The 13,428-nt window shown below is 43.8% G+C and overlaps 1 protein-coding gene and 1 long non-coding RNA gene across 6 annotated transcripts in view; one reads left to right on the top strand and one right to left on the bottom strand.

The window, feature by feature from the left end:
- The window catches only part of MGLL (monoglyceride lipase), an 89,253-nt gene that overhangs the window by 17,126 nt on the left and 58,699 nt on the right, over positions 1 to 13,428 (bottom strand). The window lies entirely within an intron of this gene.
- LOC128078521 (uncharacterized) overlaps positions 1 to 13,428 on the top strand; it is a 43,048-nt gene that overhangs the window by 7,693 nt on the left and 21,927 nt on the right. The gene's annotated exons all lie outside the window — the stretch shown is intronic.

Here is a 13,428-nt window from a genome sequence, read left to right as displayed (position 1 = left end):
AATGAGCTGTGATTGCCCATGCATGTCTTTATGGCACACGGCTTTCATCATCTGTTAGCTCCCACAGCTATCTGGCTTCATCACCATCTTGTGTGCTTCATATGCATGTAGTGGCTCAGTTATCAACCATTTCAGGTTCTAGGTATTATGATGTGAGCATCCTTTACTAGATGCAAGACTTTATAACGAGAATGTACAACTTTTTTCTTCCAATTGCCATCTAGGATTAAAATGCCTGAGTCTCCATTTGCAACTGAACGCGTTGCTGTTAAATAATGGACATTGGTGAAACAAAGCCTGAATAAAGGCTGCAGAGGTCTGGCTCAATATGCACACATTATTTTCTGCATGAGTTTGTTCAGACTGCAGCTCTACCACTGTAGGGGTGTGAACAGTGACTTGTGATCAGTCAACCCCATCTGAAAGCATGACCTCAGAGCATGATTCCTCCTATGGCTATCGATCCTCCAACGTTGCTCACCTCTCTGGGTGGAAGAATGCTGACTGCCTGAGCAGGAACACAAAGCCTCGGTTCAGTGATGGAATACTTAATGGTGTGAGGGCTCTGGAGTCTGAATTATCACTGCAAAGGTATCGCTCTGCCTGCATAAAGGAACCTTTATCAGTCTGGATAAGCTCAGCGGCACTGCTCACCTTAAAGAGAGCTGTATCCTCATCTGTGTTGAAAACATGGGGGAAACTGCTGAACAGCTCCTGTGCTGAGAAAAAGGGGGAAGAACAAACAAGAAGGAGCTTTGACAACTTTTGTCTTAGCATCACACTGCCTTCCCTCTGGAGAAGGAAGGAGCTTCAAACCCTCAGCAAATCATTCTGAGCCACGATGAGAAAATCCCTCCAGGCTCTCTACTCCATCACACCTGAGCAGAATCTTGTTCTCTGGCTTTTATACAAGCCCCAGGCCATATGTGTTTCTTTCTCCTTCTATCACTAGATCCTCCCAGCAAAGGCTCTGCCTGATCCTGTGTGCTCAGGTGTGCTGTGAGCCATCCCTCAAAGCTCCAGCTGGGACACTTTGCCACTGAAGATAAGGTGACATGGAAGTGCAGGGTAAAATGCTGACTTCAGCTATGCTGCTGTATATTTTCTGATGTCAGTGGTGTTCCTTAAAGCTCAGTTATGGGAGAACAGAAATTATGGTCTGTTGTTTTTTCAGCCTTTACTCACTATTTATCGTGAGAAAGCCATAAAACATAGAGAGAGGACATGAGAGAGCTGCCTGGGGAGCAGTAACTCTCCAAGCAGAGTCTGGATCTTGACTATTCATATATTTGAAGGCTTCCTGCTTTGGGATAATGGAGATGGTTTGGTTCCATTTTTGTTACAGTAAGCATACCACCACAGCATTGGTGATATGAAATGCTGTTTCCAGCCAATTGATGGTAGAAATAATCAACAGAACCACAGGGCTTGACTCCTGGCTTAGGATCCATCACACCATGTGCTTGTTTTTTTTCTGTCTAGATACCTAACTGCTGTAATGGGACAAGGGGAATTGGCTTCAAACTAAAAGAGAGGAGATTTAGATTTAGACTGGATATAAGGAAGAAGATTTTTGCAGTAAGGGCAGTGAGGTACTGGCACAGGCTGCCTAGAAAGGTGGTGGGTGCTCCACCCCTGGAGACAGCCAAGGTCAGGCTGGACAGGCTCTGAGCACTTGATGGAGCTGTGGGTGTCCCTGTTCATTGCAGTGAGTTGGATCACCTTTAAGAGTCCCTTTCAAGTCAAACAGTTTCCCAGTCCTAACTCCAAGAATTTAAAGGGGAAGCACAACTGAGAGAGAGGGCTGGAAGAAGTTCAGGCTCTTCAGGTTTTACTGCTCCTGGGGCATAAATACATTTGGAGTTGCAGTAACAACAGAGTGTGGATGCAAGAGCAGCTAAATGTGAGACCTGTCATGTTAATAACCTCCAGCTGAGGAGCCGCTGGAGCAGAATCCCACCCAAAAGGACATTTCTTAATGATGTCAGAAGGGGCCATTTGCAAAGCTTGCTGCAGCAGCCTCTGGTTTAATAAGCCAGAGCATGGATGTGATTCTACTCCCAGAGAGGCTGTGGGAGGTCAGAAAGGTGGACTTACTGCTCCAGCACACGGCAGCAGCAAAGGGAGAGGTTTTTGCAAGATTCTGTGCTAAGCTCAGGCTGCTAGGACCCTCTTCTTTCTCTACCTGTGATCAGTAAGCGTACTGGAGGGACCTACAGCTGGAGTCTGACAAGTCTATTTGAAACAAATGCCTATATGCCTTTTGGAGGAGGTATTTGCAAGAATATTATGCATTTGCATTTGCTTTGTTCCTCAGGGCCTTAGGTTCCTGCCCCAAACTGGAAATGGGATGAGCAATGATACAGCATGAGCCAATGCTCACCTTTAAAGCACTAAGTCAAGCAGACAGAGTTCTCAGGACTGTTTTAGTCTTGGAAGATGTTGTAGCAGCTAATTAAGTGGTGTCACAAGGCATTACAGCTGATACCTGTATTTATGGGATCTATTCAAATTTGTCTGAGCAAGGACTGCTTTTTGTTGCACTTCTATGGCACCCAACACTGTAGAACATCATTACAGACCTTGGTCCCAGGTACTGCAAGATCTAAACTTAAGAATAAATTCCAATCCAAGAATGTAAGGCAACGCATTTTTGCAGAGGAGGAGATGGGAGAAAGCACATAGATGGAGAATGTGGGTGATACAATACACAAGATGACACTAATAATGGGTGTACATAACAAATGTGCAAAGCCTTCACTTTCTGCTTGGGTGTTGTGTTTTTTTTTTTTGAGGTTTAATGAAAGAAAATAATGAACAAGTAAACACTTCAAATTGTCAGAACAATTCACTCAAACAAACTATACTTGGTTTATAATGAATCAAATACACATCTTTTTCATCAAGTGAGCAATGCTCATTAATTAAATAAATTAGATTTCAGAGCCCCCAGTGTTTAAATATTCATTTAACAAGCAGTACATCTAATCCACCATCCAGGCTCGCAAACACTGAAAGCAACAGGAATAAGCTTCAATCAACATCTGGGGAAGTCAGCAGACTGTTCCTTTATCCTCGGGAACATGTAAAGCAAATGTTCTACTCGAGGACAAATACACACAGGAAACACCTCTGATATTCCATCAGGAGTCCTGCTCAACAAAGCAGCTTCCCTGCCCTACAAGCACCCTCATTACAGTAAGGGAGCCTGTTCTGCTCTTTCTTCCCAACTGCCTTTTCCCATTTCCCAGCAAAAGAATTATAGAATTGTTAAAGTTGGGAAAGACTGCTGAGATCAAGTCCAGCTCTCAAACTGCCACAATGGCCACTAAACCACGTTCCTTAGTGCTGCATCCATACATTTCTTGAACACCTCCAGGGACAGTGACTCCATTGCTCCCTGGGCAGCCCATGCCGGTGCCTTGTAACTCTTTCTGAGTCATTTTTTCTAATATCCAACCCAACTTGAGGCCATTACCTCTTGTTTTAAACCAAGTCTGATGTGTTCGATAGTGCCTGCCCTCTGTATGTCCATACTCTTCATTTTGTATGCAGTTGTGACGAGCAGGACAGAGACAGCTGAGAAGCACTGGGAACTTAAAGGAGAAGGCTCACCCTAACCACTGGTTCCATCTTCAGCTGCTTTGAGGATCTGAAACGTATCACAACACATGCTTATTGCTTGAAAATCTTGTCTGTTCTTCTCTGTCTGAGCAGCCCTCAGCATCCCTTCTTTTTTACCACCTATATGGATACAGTGAATACCCTGTTTCTCATGACAGTAGCCAGGTTATAAAGCCATTAGCTATGGTGCCCAGCAGTATCTCTCCACTCTCAGTGTTTTATACATTAAGCATTTGCCTAAGAATTCCACCCCCCCCCCCCCCCCACATTTATTTAAGGAGAGGCTTGCCTTGAATACACAAGTCCAGAATCTTCCTTTTTCCTTCTCAAGATTAGGAAAATCATTTTTCTTTCATTATTTGTTGGATAGTCTTTATGCACTTGTCTCACACAAAGAGTGCAGGAAACTGAAAGCCTTCTCCACCCACATCAGAGACACATTTGCAGAGCTGAGATATTTTTAGAATAGTGCACACACAGAGTTATATTGTTTGTTGTCTTGCTTAGAAAAAAAAAAAAAGAAAGAGGCAATTTTCTATACTAAAATTATTTGTGCCTTATTGCTGGGCAGCAGAGAACCAGTCGTCTTGCTGAAACCATTTAAAATCTTTTCTGTACTCTAAAGATGACAAACAAAATGACCTGGTACATATCAGAGCGGTCATTAACTCTGTGCAACAAGGCAAACTGTTTCTGCCGATGTTAAGATTCAATTCATCTCTAATGGATACAGACGTGGTTCTCTTGGCTCTAAAAGACTTGCCCATTCCTTATGCTGTTGCTGAATTTGGCTCTGAATTGCACTTTCTTAAAAGTGTTCTTGGAACTTCATGCTGCTCATGAAAACATGCTGAAAAAAAGCCATCTGAGTGTTTATGTTGCAAAATAATAATCTCTTCACAGGCTGCACTTGCAAACAGCAGATGCTTTGGCCAGGCTAGAGACACAAGCATAGCCTGGGTGGTGTGTAAGGCAGTGAGGGATGGCAGGTTGGGAGCTCCTGCATGGCTTTGTCACTCCTGCTGCAAGCACAAATGATGCTGCAGGGCGGATGAAGGCCCATGGAAGAGGAATGCTGAGCCCATGTCATTTTCCACAAAGCTCATACTCCGTCATCCTGCACTTTCTTCCTCAGCCCCTTCTGCGGTGCCACCTCCCCAGCCAGCCCTCAGCTGTAGCAGCCAAGGGAAATCTTCCTGCTATTTTAAATTAAGTTTTAAAGCATCTGTTTATCTGTCTCTCTATCCATAGCTGTATCTATCTGTCTGTCTGTCTGTCTGTCTATCTATCTATCTATCTATCTATGCCTATCTATCCATCTATATATTTTTGTGCTTATTTATTCTGATGTTTTAGCACCATAAAATCCAAGAAAGGGTACAAACTTTATTAAATTCCAGATGGAAGGATGGATGAAAGTCCACTTTCCTCGATTTCCTGATCCAGTTTCCATCTCTGACTGCTTTCAAGCAGCTTGGGGCACCAATTCAAAATGTCAGGTATTTCAATGAAAGAGACAATGCTGCAGTTTCCTGCCCACATATTCCAGTGCACTGCTGGCATGCAAGTTGGCCTTCCAACGTGCACATGCTATCAAGTCCTAAATGACAGCTTGTTTAACTAGAAAGCGTGTTCAATTTTATCTTAAAAAAGGCCATTCATTTCTTGCTTTTCTATTTGCTTAAAGATGGTTTCATTTACCCTGCCTGAGTGTTTGCACAGCCCTTCTGACTGTTCCCCTCCCAACAGCACTGTGAGCCCATGACCCCACTCATGTCCATTGCACTGCAGGCACATCAGCTGCCAGCGACATTGAACTCCCATGCGTGTGCCTGGAATATTTTTATGCTTCAGAAAACAATCAAATCAATTCATCTCAGGGAAGACAGGCCTAATTCTTCCCTGCTAACACTAGATTAGGCATCGAGAAGAAAAAGAGATGAAAGCTGGAGCATCAGTGCTCTCTGTGCTGTTGACTGATATCTTGAGGGACAGGCACAAATTCCTTTCAAGCTTTCTTCAAAAGGTTCCCCTCCACACAGACCACCTATTGGGAACCCACATCAATAACAAACAAACAAAAAAGTAAATCAGAGCCATTTCTCACCCAATTTGCTTGCATGTTAAAATAAACACAAGTTCCCATATAGAACAGGGGCTCCTGGTGGGTTCTGTTGAGTCTGTGAGATTCTTGGCACTGGAGTACGGCATTTCTCTACTCCAAAGCAATCTTGGCACAGATAGTTGGTTATATAACATTTTTTTCAGCAACTGGCAAATAGATAGTAATGATAATGGTTCTAAAACCTGGTGACTGTGTTCAAAGACAGCAGCAAGGTGTTTTACCAACTGAGCTGCCAAAAGGTTGGTCACAAACCTGAGCTCCCCAACTCCTGTGTTTGGGATCCCTACTTCAGGATTGCAGCTGATCTGGCTGAAGGGAGCTAGGAACAACATCAGTTCCGAAGTGCTCAGAAGGTTTTTCCTTTTTGCTTCACTCCTTTGCACTGCCACATGGCAGAGGCTTAATGACCAGGCAGTGCCACCCTCATTAGACTGGATTTGTCCCCGTTCTGACAAGGCATGAAGGAAATAGCGCTCTTCCAGCACTGACAGCTTTTTGTACCCACTTTGCATAAGCTCAGCCATTATACCATGTAAGCAGCAGGTGGATTATTTCGAATAAGGACAGTCTTTGTTGTTTTTAACAGGGTTACAGCTGACCCAAACCCTACCAGCCCTAACTGCGACCCGCTTTTCCCATCCACACAATTAAGAACCCCTCTCCTCATTAAGTGGGTCTGCCAGGGAGCAAGCCTGGGTGGGACAGCCCTATGCAGTGTGCCAGGACAGCCCAGGGCTGCCAGCTGGCTCTGGGCTGGATGACAGCGAGATGGAGCACAGGGAAAGTAGCATGGCAGAAAATAGCACTACTAAATTTGTCCTGCAGCAAAACTGCTGTCCTCTCTTGGTACAGATTGATTTCAGTGTGATTGTTTCAGCTGCTTTTTGGTAGCTGATCCCCAGTCCTTTGTAACTTCTCCCTGCAACACCAAAATCCTACTGCATGTATATTTATTAGGCAGGTCAGAACCCAACAGGCAGATTGCTGCTCTCTGTGCTCTGTTTCTCATTGCAAAACATGCCTGGATGACAGCCATGAATCCTGGCTGGCATCTCTGCACCTCGGTCACCACCCCACCACTGCAAATGCTGTTGAAGGCTGAGGACCTGCAAGTTGCTTTTGGGCTATGCAAGCGCAAATAGGATCAGAAGGACTCAGTTCAGCCTCCTCTCCCTTCCCCCAGCATAAGCTTGGCTACAGACTCCTTAGCATGAAGGAAATTGCCATCACGCTTTGCCTTCGATACATTCAGAAAGTAAATGCAGTGTGGAAAATGCCTATTTTAAGGGATCTGGATTTAACACGATTCTTTGTACCATCTACAATTCAGCATTATTTGTTTTGCTAAGCTGAACAAGCATTCTCAGATTGCAGTGCACTGCTGATAAATCTCAGCATTAGAATGTCATGGGTATAACTGAGCCTGCAGGCAGTACTTTTGGAGGCGCTGCAATGAATTCTGCCATGGCCAGCACAGACTAAGACATGGCACTGCTCAGGAGTGGCAGCTGCTCACAGAAATGGGTTTATCAGTCCTCCTTTCATGCCTTGCTGAACAGATTGGTGTGTTACAAAAGCAAACACCTCCACTGTAGGCAGCTCCCTGACCGCCAAACTGCTCAGAAGACTTCACAGTGGATGCACACACCTTCAGAGAAGACTATTTCCAGCTGGCCATAGGTTTTGTGAGACCTTTTGCAATCCTCGTTTTGTTTTTACAAAGAAAATGCTCAGGACTGAAAGGAATGTTACTGCGGTGCTGGAAAATCTCATCTAGGTTGGAAAGCGAACAGAGGCTGACCAGATGTTCTGTTCTGCTTACTAATGGACTAAGAAACAAAGAGGGTCGCACTGCCAGAGCCTTTCAGTTTTGATGATTAATTTTTTAAAATCATTTTCCCGAATCACCAGCCATATTTCTCAGAGTTTCTCCTCCAACTCTTTAGCAGCTAAAGCCATTTTTTTTTCCCCTAAAATAACAGTCCAGGACTTATTAACTTCCTACTAGCATAGCAAAGTCAACCTTAAAACCCATGAGAAGACACTGAGACAAGAGGTGAGGAGAGCATTTCTAAGGGTCAGAGGTGCCCAGGCCTGGAGCAGCACACTCAGCTGGAGCAGTGTTTGCTAACAACCAAACATGATTAAAAGCTGAGCTTGGGCCATTTGTGAAAAAACTGGCGCATGCTATTTGCAGGAACAAAACACTCTATGACCCAGGGAGTGTCCTCCCGTCTGTGTTCCTAATAAGACCATGTTTAATAAACAAAGAAATGCCTTTTCTGTTCCACATTCAAAATGAATGTGCAATACAAATAACATGAGCAACTGAAAGCACCAGACATGGTGGCAAAACATCTTTCTCTACACCACTCTAATTAACGGGAAGAATCTGAAGATGTGAATCAAAAAAGATGAATTTTCCCTTCCTTCTCTGTCTGTTTTGCTTCTGGGCTACGTTGCTGCAGCATTCAATGTCTTGGTTGCAGCCACTGCTGGAGAACAGTTTGAATTTTAAAAAAGTCTTTGTCTCTTTTTTTTTAAGAAAGAGAAACGTCTGTTCATGGTGGGACTTGTGGGAGCGGTCACTTAGAAGGGTTCAGAGTCTGCAACCTATACAAATACCCTCAGGAAAATCAACGTGGTTAGTTATTTATGGAGAAAATCCACCCATTTTAATCAGGTATATGAGCTTCGTAGCAACACACCACACCTTATGAATGAGCAAATAAACCAGCAAACACTGCATATCAGAACTACACAGTATGCAAAGTGTGTACCAGCTGCTTCTGTGCACTTTGGCAAGTATCTGTTGCTCGAGCTCTCTGAGAGCAAGGACCATTATGGGACGTCTCCTGAAGTAGAGGCTGTGGGTTCTGATGCCTCACCTGTAAGACCCTGTTATTGGTTCAGTCCCTGTTCCAGCTAATAACATTGTACAGAACGCAACAAATACGGGGCAATCGATTTCCCTGGGGCAGGCCCAGGAAAACTGTTAGAGCAGTAATTTGGTGAAAAATAGGATGAGACAACCATGGTTTTGATCAAAGCAAAAAAAGCATGCAGCTTAATTGAGACTTCCTGTGGCTACAGATCGCTGCTTATGTGATCTGAAGGGCAATTCTTTCTTAAAGTGTTTTGAAAAGTTGTGCGTTCTTCACTGAGTAGTTCCCCCCACTACAGTAGCTGTTCAGCTCAGCAAGAGCAGTTTCATTCAGTTGTTTGCAATGTAAGTAGGGTACAAAGTGCACGAAAAATTAAACTGAAATGGCTAACAACAATTTATTGGCCACTTATACATTTTGCTTTTCTTTGTAAAGCCTTTCCTTTGCCTTATTTCTTCAGTGCAAATAAGAGCTTTCTTTGTATACCACACTCCTTAACGATCCTGTTCCTAGAGGTTAGCACTGAACTAGACACCAACCTGAGATACACTGTGTTCCTTTGGGAACTGCTATCTATTTGAAAAGGGATTGAAGGAAATTACGTTATGTTTTAATCCAACAAGATTTCCATACACAGAACATCTTTTCTTCTTCACTTTTCCAATGCTGTTCGATAACTTAGAACAGCCATTTGTACTTCAATAGGATGACAAACTCCACATCTGTATAAGATACATTTATAGACGGATCATCAGTAATTAGTTTCTGAAACAACCTCCTCCAAATTAGATACCACTGACAAACAATAGCAAAGCTAGTCACGTTAATGAGATGCTGTTGCTATGGGGAAAAAAAAAAAAATCCCTGTAAAGGTGAAAATAAACACATGCTTCCTTTTTCTCATTATGCAAAGGCACCAAAAAGCATTGAAGATAAAGCTGCTCCTAACTATATGCACCATTGAACTGTACTTTTAAAGGGATCATTTCTTCCCCCATTTCAAAACCTCCTGTATTTAAATTTTGGAAGAAGCATCCCAAATGCTTGTGGTTAGGTGTTCTTTAGGATGTTCATAGAGTCACAGACGTATTGAAGTTGGAAGGGATATGTGGAGGTTGTCTAGTTCAAGGTCCTACTGAAACCCATTCAGTCAGGTACATGCCCACATGGTGAAAACATTTTTTCCTTTTGTCTAATTGGAATTTCTCAAACTGTGACGTGTCATTTCCTTCATCCTATCACCATGAATATCCAAGAAGAGTCTGGTCCTTTGTGCTCCCACACTGAGTACTCATAGACAGCAGTAGAATCTCCTGATAGCCTTCTCTTCTAAAGCTAAATAAATCCAGTTTTATCAATCTCTCCTTGTACATCTTGTTCTCCAATATTCTAATTGTTTTGACAGCCTTCCTCTGGCCTTCCTCCAGTATGTCAATGTTTTCCTTGTACTGGGGAGCAATTTGGACCCGGCGCTTCAGATGTGGTCTCACAAATGCTCAATAGAAGGGAATAATCACTTCTCTTCAGTTGGCTACAGTTTTTCCAGTGCAGCCCAGTATGTGGTGGCCTTCCTCACCGCAAGGTCACACTGTTGACCCATGTTCAACTAGTCTGCAAGGATCTCTGGGTCTTTTTCTGCAAAGCTGCTTTCTATTCATTCATTTCCCAACCTTTTCTGCTGCACAGGGTCGTTCTGCCCCAGATGTAGGACCTCACAAGTGCCTTTGTTGAAAGCCCATTTCATGCCAGTTCATTTCTTCAGCCTGTCAAGGCCCCTGTGAATAGCAGCCTTCTATCATACACTTGCTTTCTACAATTTGGTATCTCTGTAAGCTTCCTGAAAGTGCTTTCTATCCCATCATCCACATCACTAATTAAAAAGTTCCACTGATGATGTATACAACATCTTTTTACTGTTTTTTTTCCCTCTGAAGGGTACATATTCTTCCAGATAGCTTCTTGAGGCCAATGTCCTTGATGATATGAACTAATGTCTTGCTGTGGAAGTCAGTAAAGGAAATGATCCCTGGAACAAAGTCTGAAGCAAGTTTGATGTCTGTCCAACAGCTCCAGAGAGCAGGCCTATCTAGTAAAACGAAACGATCTGTTCTCCCAGCCTAAGCTCTTTAATAAACATCTGGTCCTTGTCCTTCCACCCTCAACCATCTTGCATGCAGACATACTCCTACAGCTTGCAAAGTGGGTTATGGGAGGGCAAGTAAGCTGCTGAAAACATTACAAGAAGTTGTCAACTTTCCTTCGCTAATAGGAAGCATAGTGACATGACACATGTCTGAGCCTGCCTTCTGTCACAGAGATCTTTGATTTATATTTGTAAAGACTGAGTATAGATGACAGTTACACAGGTCTTTGAGACCACAGAAGCAACACAACAGGTTGAAAAATGAAATGAGCTCATTAAGTCAAGGCTATTTCATAGAATCATATAGTTGTTTAGGTTGGAAAGGACCCTTAGAGGCCATCTAGTCCAACTCCCTCTGCAATGAACAGGGGCATCTACAGATTGATCTACCATTTATCTGAATAAAGGATGTCATTCCCGAACATCAGGACCCCTTGCCCAAAATTCCTCTGATTTAGTTGTAGCATCATCTGCACTTCACACAAATTTAATGGTCCGCTCCTCTTTACCATGGAGAGTATTTCTCATCTGAGAGGCAGAACCATAGAGGGCAAACTAGAAGGTCCTAACCCTTATAGACGATGGAAACCTTTTAACTTTCCTGAATGAATGACACATCTTTGTCAAGCAGCCTGTCTGTTAACAGTGACAGGTTGAGGAGCATGGTCTGGAAGGTGGCCAAAGCGGCCAGCTCCACGCTCAGAGTTGTTGTGTTAAAAAGAGAGCATTCTGTTCCCTCTCTCGTTGTTTCCCCTCTCACTAGGGCCCGTTGTTACAGCCTCACGCCTCCTTGTGTGAAGGCCAACAGCGAGGCTTTGTTCAAGAAGCAGCTGCTGAGAAGATGTACTATCTCATGAAATGACCTACTGACATTTCTCCCCCTGCTCATTAGTAAGCAGTGAATAATTAGGAGAACTAGGGCGGATTGCACGGCCTGTTTCTTTCAGAGTAAAAAATCAGCTCTGTAGATCCTAATGTGCCCCAGAAGGGATTCCCTCGTATTGTGGGTTTTTTGCAAGGCCAGAAGAGCTGGCTGTGCATCGCCTTCTTCTCATCACCTGATAGTGCCCAAAGCTGGATGGGACAGGGCTGAGGACAGGGTGTCCCAGCCGTGACCAGGCTCCAGTCCCTGTTCACCTCAGCTGCAGCAAGAGCAACTCAATTTATCCAGGAACCGAGCCAAGGATCCTGCTTGCCTGCATGACATGTGCTTGTTTACGGAATAATCTTTGGTACAGGGTGGGTCTACAGCAGTGAGGAAATGGCTGAGTGATTGCAAGTAGCAGAGTAAGTGGGGGAACAGAGGAAATGATGTCTAGTCTTTCACAATCCTTACTGCAGTTCAACGTGATTGTCTAGTGATGTGCATGTAGAGGAGTAGTGGGGATAGAGCATCTGCATTGCCTTCCCCTCGTGCAAACAATGCTTGCATCCACTCTGGCTTATAGGCCTGCTCTGCATCACTGATTATGTGACAAACCTGTCTGACTTCAAAACAATGGCCAGGCAAACAAAAAGATTTTTTCTTTCAGCCGCCTTGGTTTGTTTTGGCATGTTTTCATAGCACGCATTGGATGACACGACACAACTAATGTCAGGGACTCAACTGTCCCACTTATATGTGCCTGTGCCAAAAGTGTACCCAGTCCTCACAATTCCTCAACTCCTATGACTCAGAACTGTGCTTTCCCCCCATTTACATCAGCATGGTTTCCATATTATTCTCAATCAGTCCATCAAACTCATGTCTGGAATGGAGGGAAGGGAAACACGTCTGAGTACCCTTGTCCCTCCCCAAACTAAAATGCTTTAAGCAAAACATTCCATTACAGATGCACAGGTCATGCTCAGACTCATCATCTGTTTATTTTCAGTTTGCTGTGGTCTGGCTGCTTCCTTGCCTGACAGTGTTGTTTCATCTGCCTTCACAAGACAAAATAAAAGCCACACATACATCTCCAAATCTCAGCTTGTGGTCTTTGCTCAAGCATGAGACACCATAGGTATTTGTTTTCTTGCTGTCTTCCTGCCTTGAAGAATGCCATGTGGTGATGGGCTGGCAGTTGGAATGGATAGTCTTAGTGGTCTTTTCCAACCTCACTAAGTCTATGGTTCTATGATCTCAATGTGGACAAAGGGCTCGCACTGACATGACAGGTCTGCTTCTGAGATGACTTCAGCCAAATTGGGCTGCAGATGTCTATGACAAACTGCTCAAAAATTGCTACACAGCTTTGTTCAGTAAAACTCTTCTCAAAGCACTCACAATTACGTGTTACACCACAGGTTATCCCCTGAGGTTGGGCTACGCTGTATTCTGGTATGTTTATAGGCACTATTCAGCATCCCTGTACTGTAAGAGGTATACAGAGATCACTTTGTCTATACTGATCACTTTTTCCTCTGAGATACGCATGCTCACTGCTGCCAACAGAACCCAATCCCATGCAGCAGACTGAGAGACAGCAAGAGGAAATGCATCATCCAATTAAGAGAGTGCATTCAAGAACACAGGGCAAGTTAGACCTTTAAGCAGCATGAATCATTTTGCCTATATTTTCAAAGAGGTTCAGACCTCTTCTCCTTAGTAAACTGTCACTGCTACAAGACCAGCAGTCATCTGTCAGCAGAGGTGGATGGCAGGAGGAAGT

This window comes from Tympanuchus pallidicinctus, unplaced genomic scaffold, assembly GCF_026119805.1.
Source record: "Tympanuchus pallidicinctus isolate F22 unplaced genomic scaffold, pur_lepc_1.0 scaffold17, whole genome shotgun sequence".
Lineage (NCBI taxonomy): Eukaryota > Metazoa > Chordata > Aves > Galliformes > Phasianidae > Tympanuchus > Tympanuchus pallidicinctus.
The sequence above is the reverse complement of the archived record's forward strand: the minus strand, read 5'-3'. Positions and strand labels throughout refer to the sequence as shown.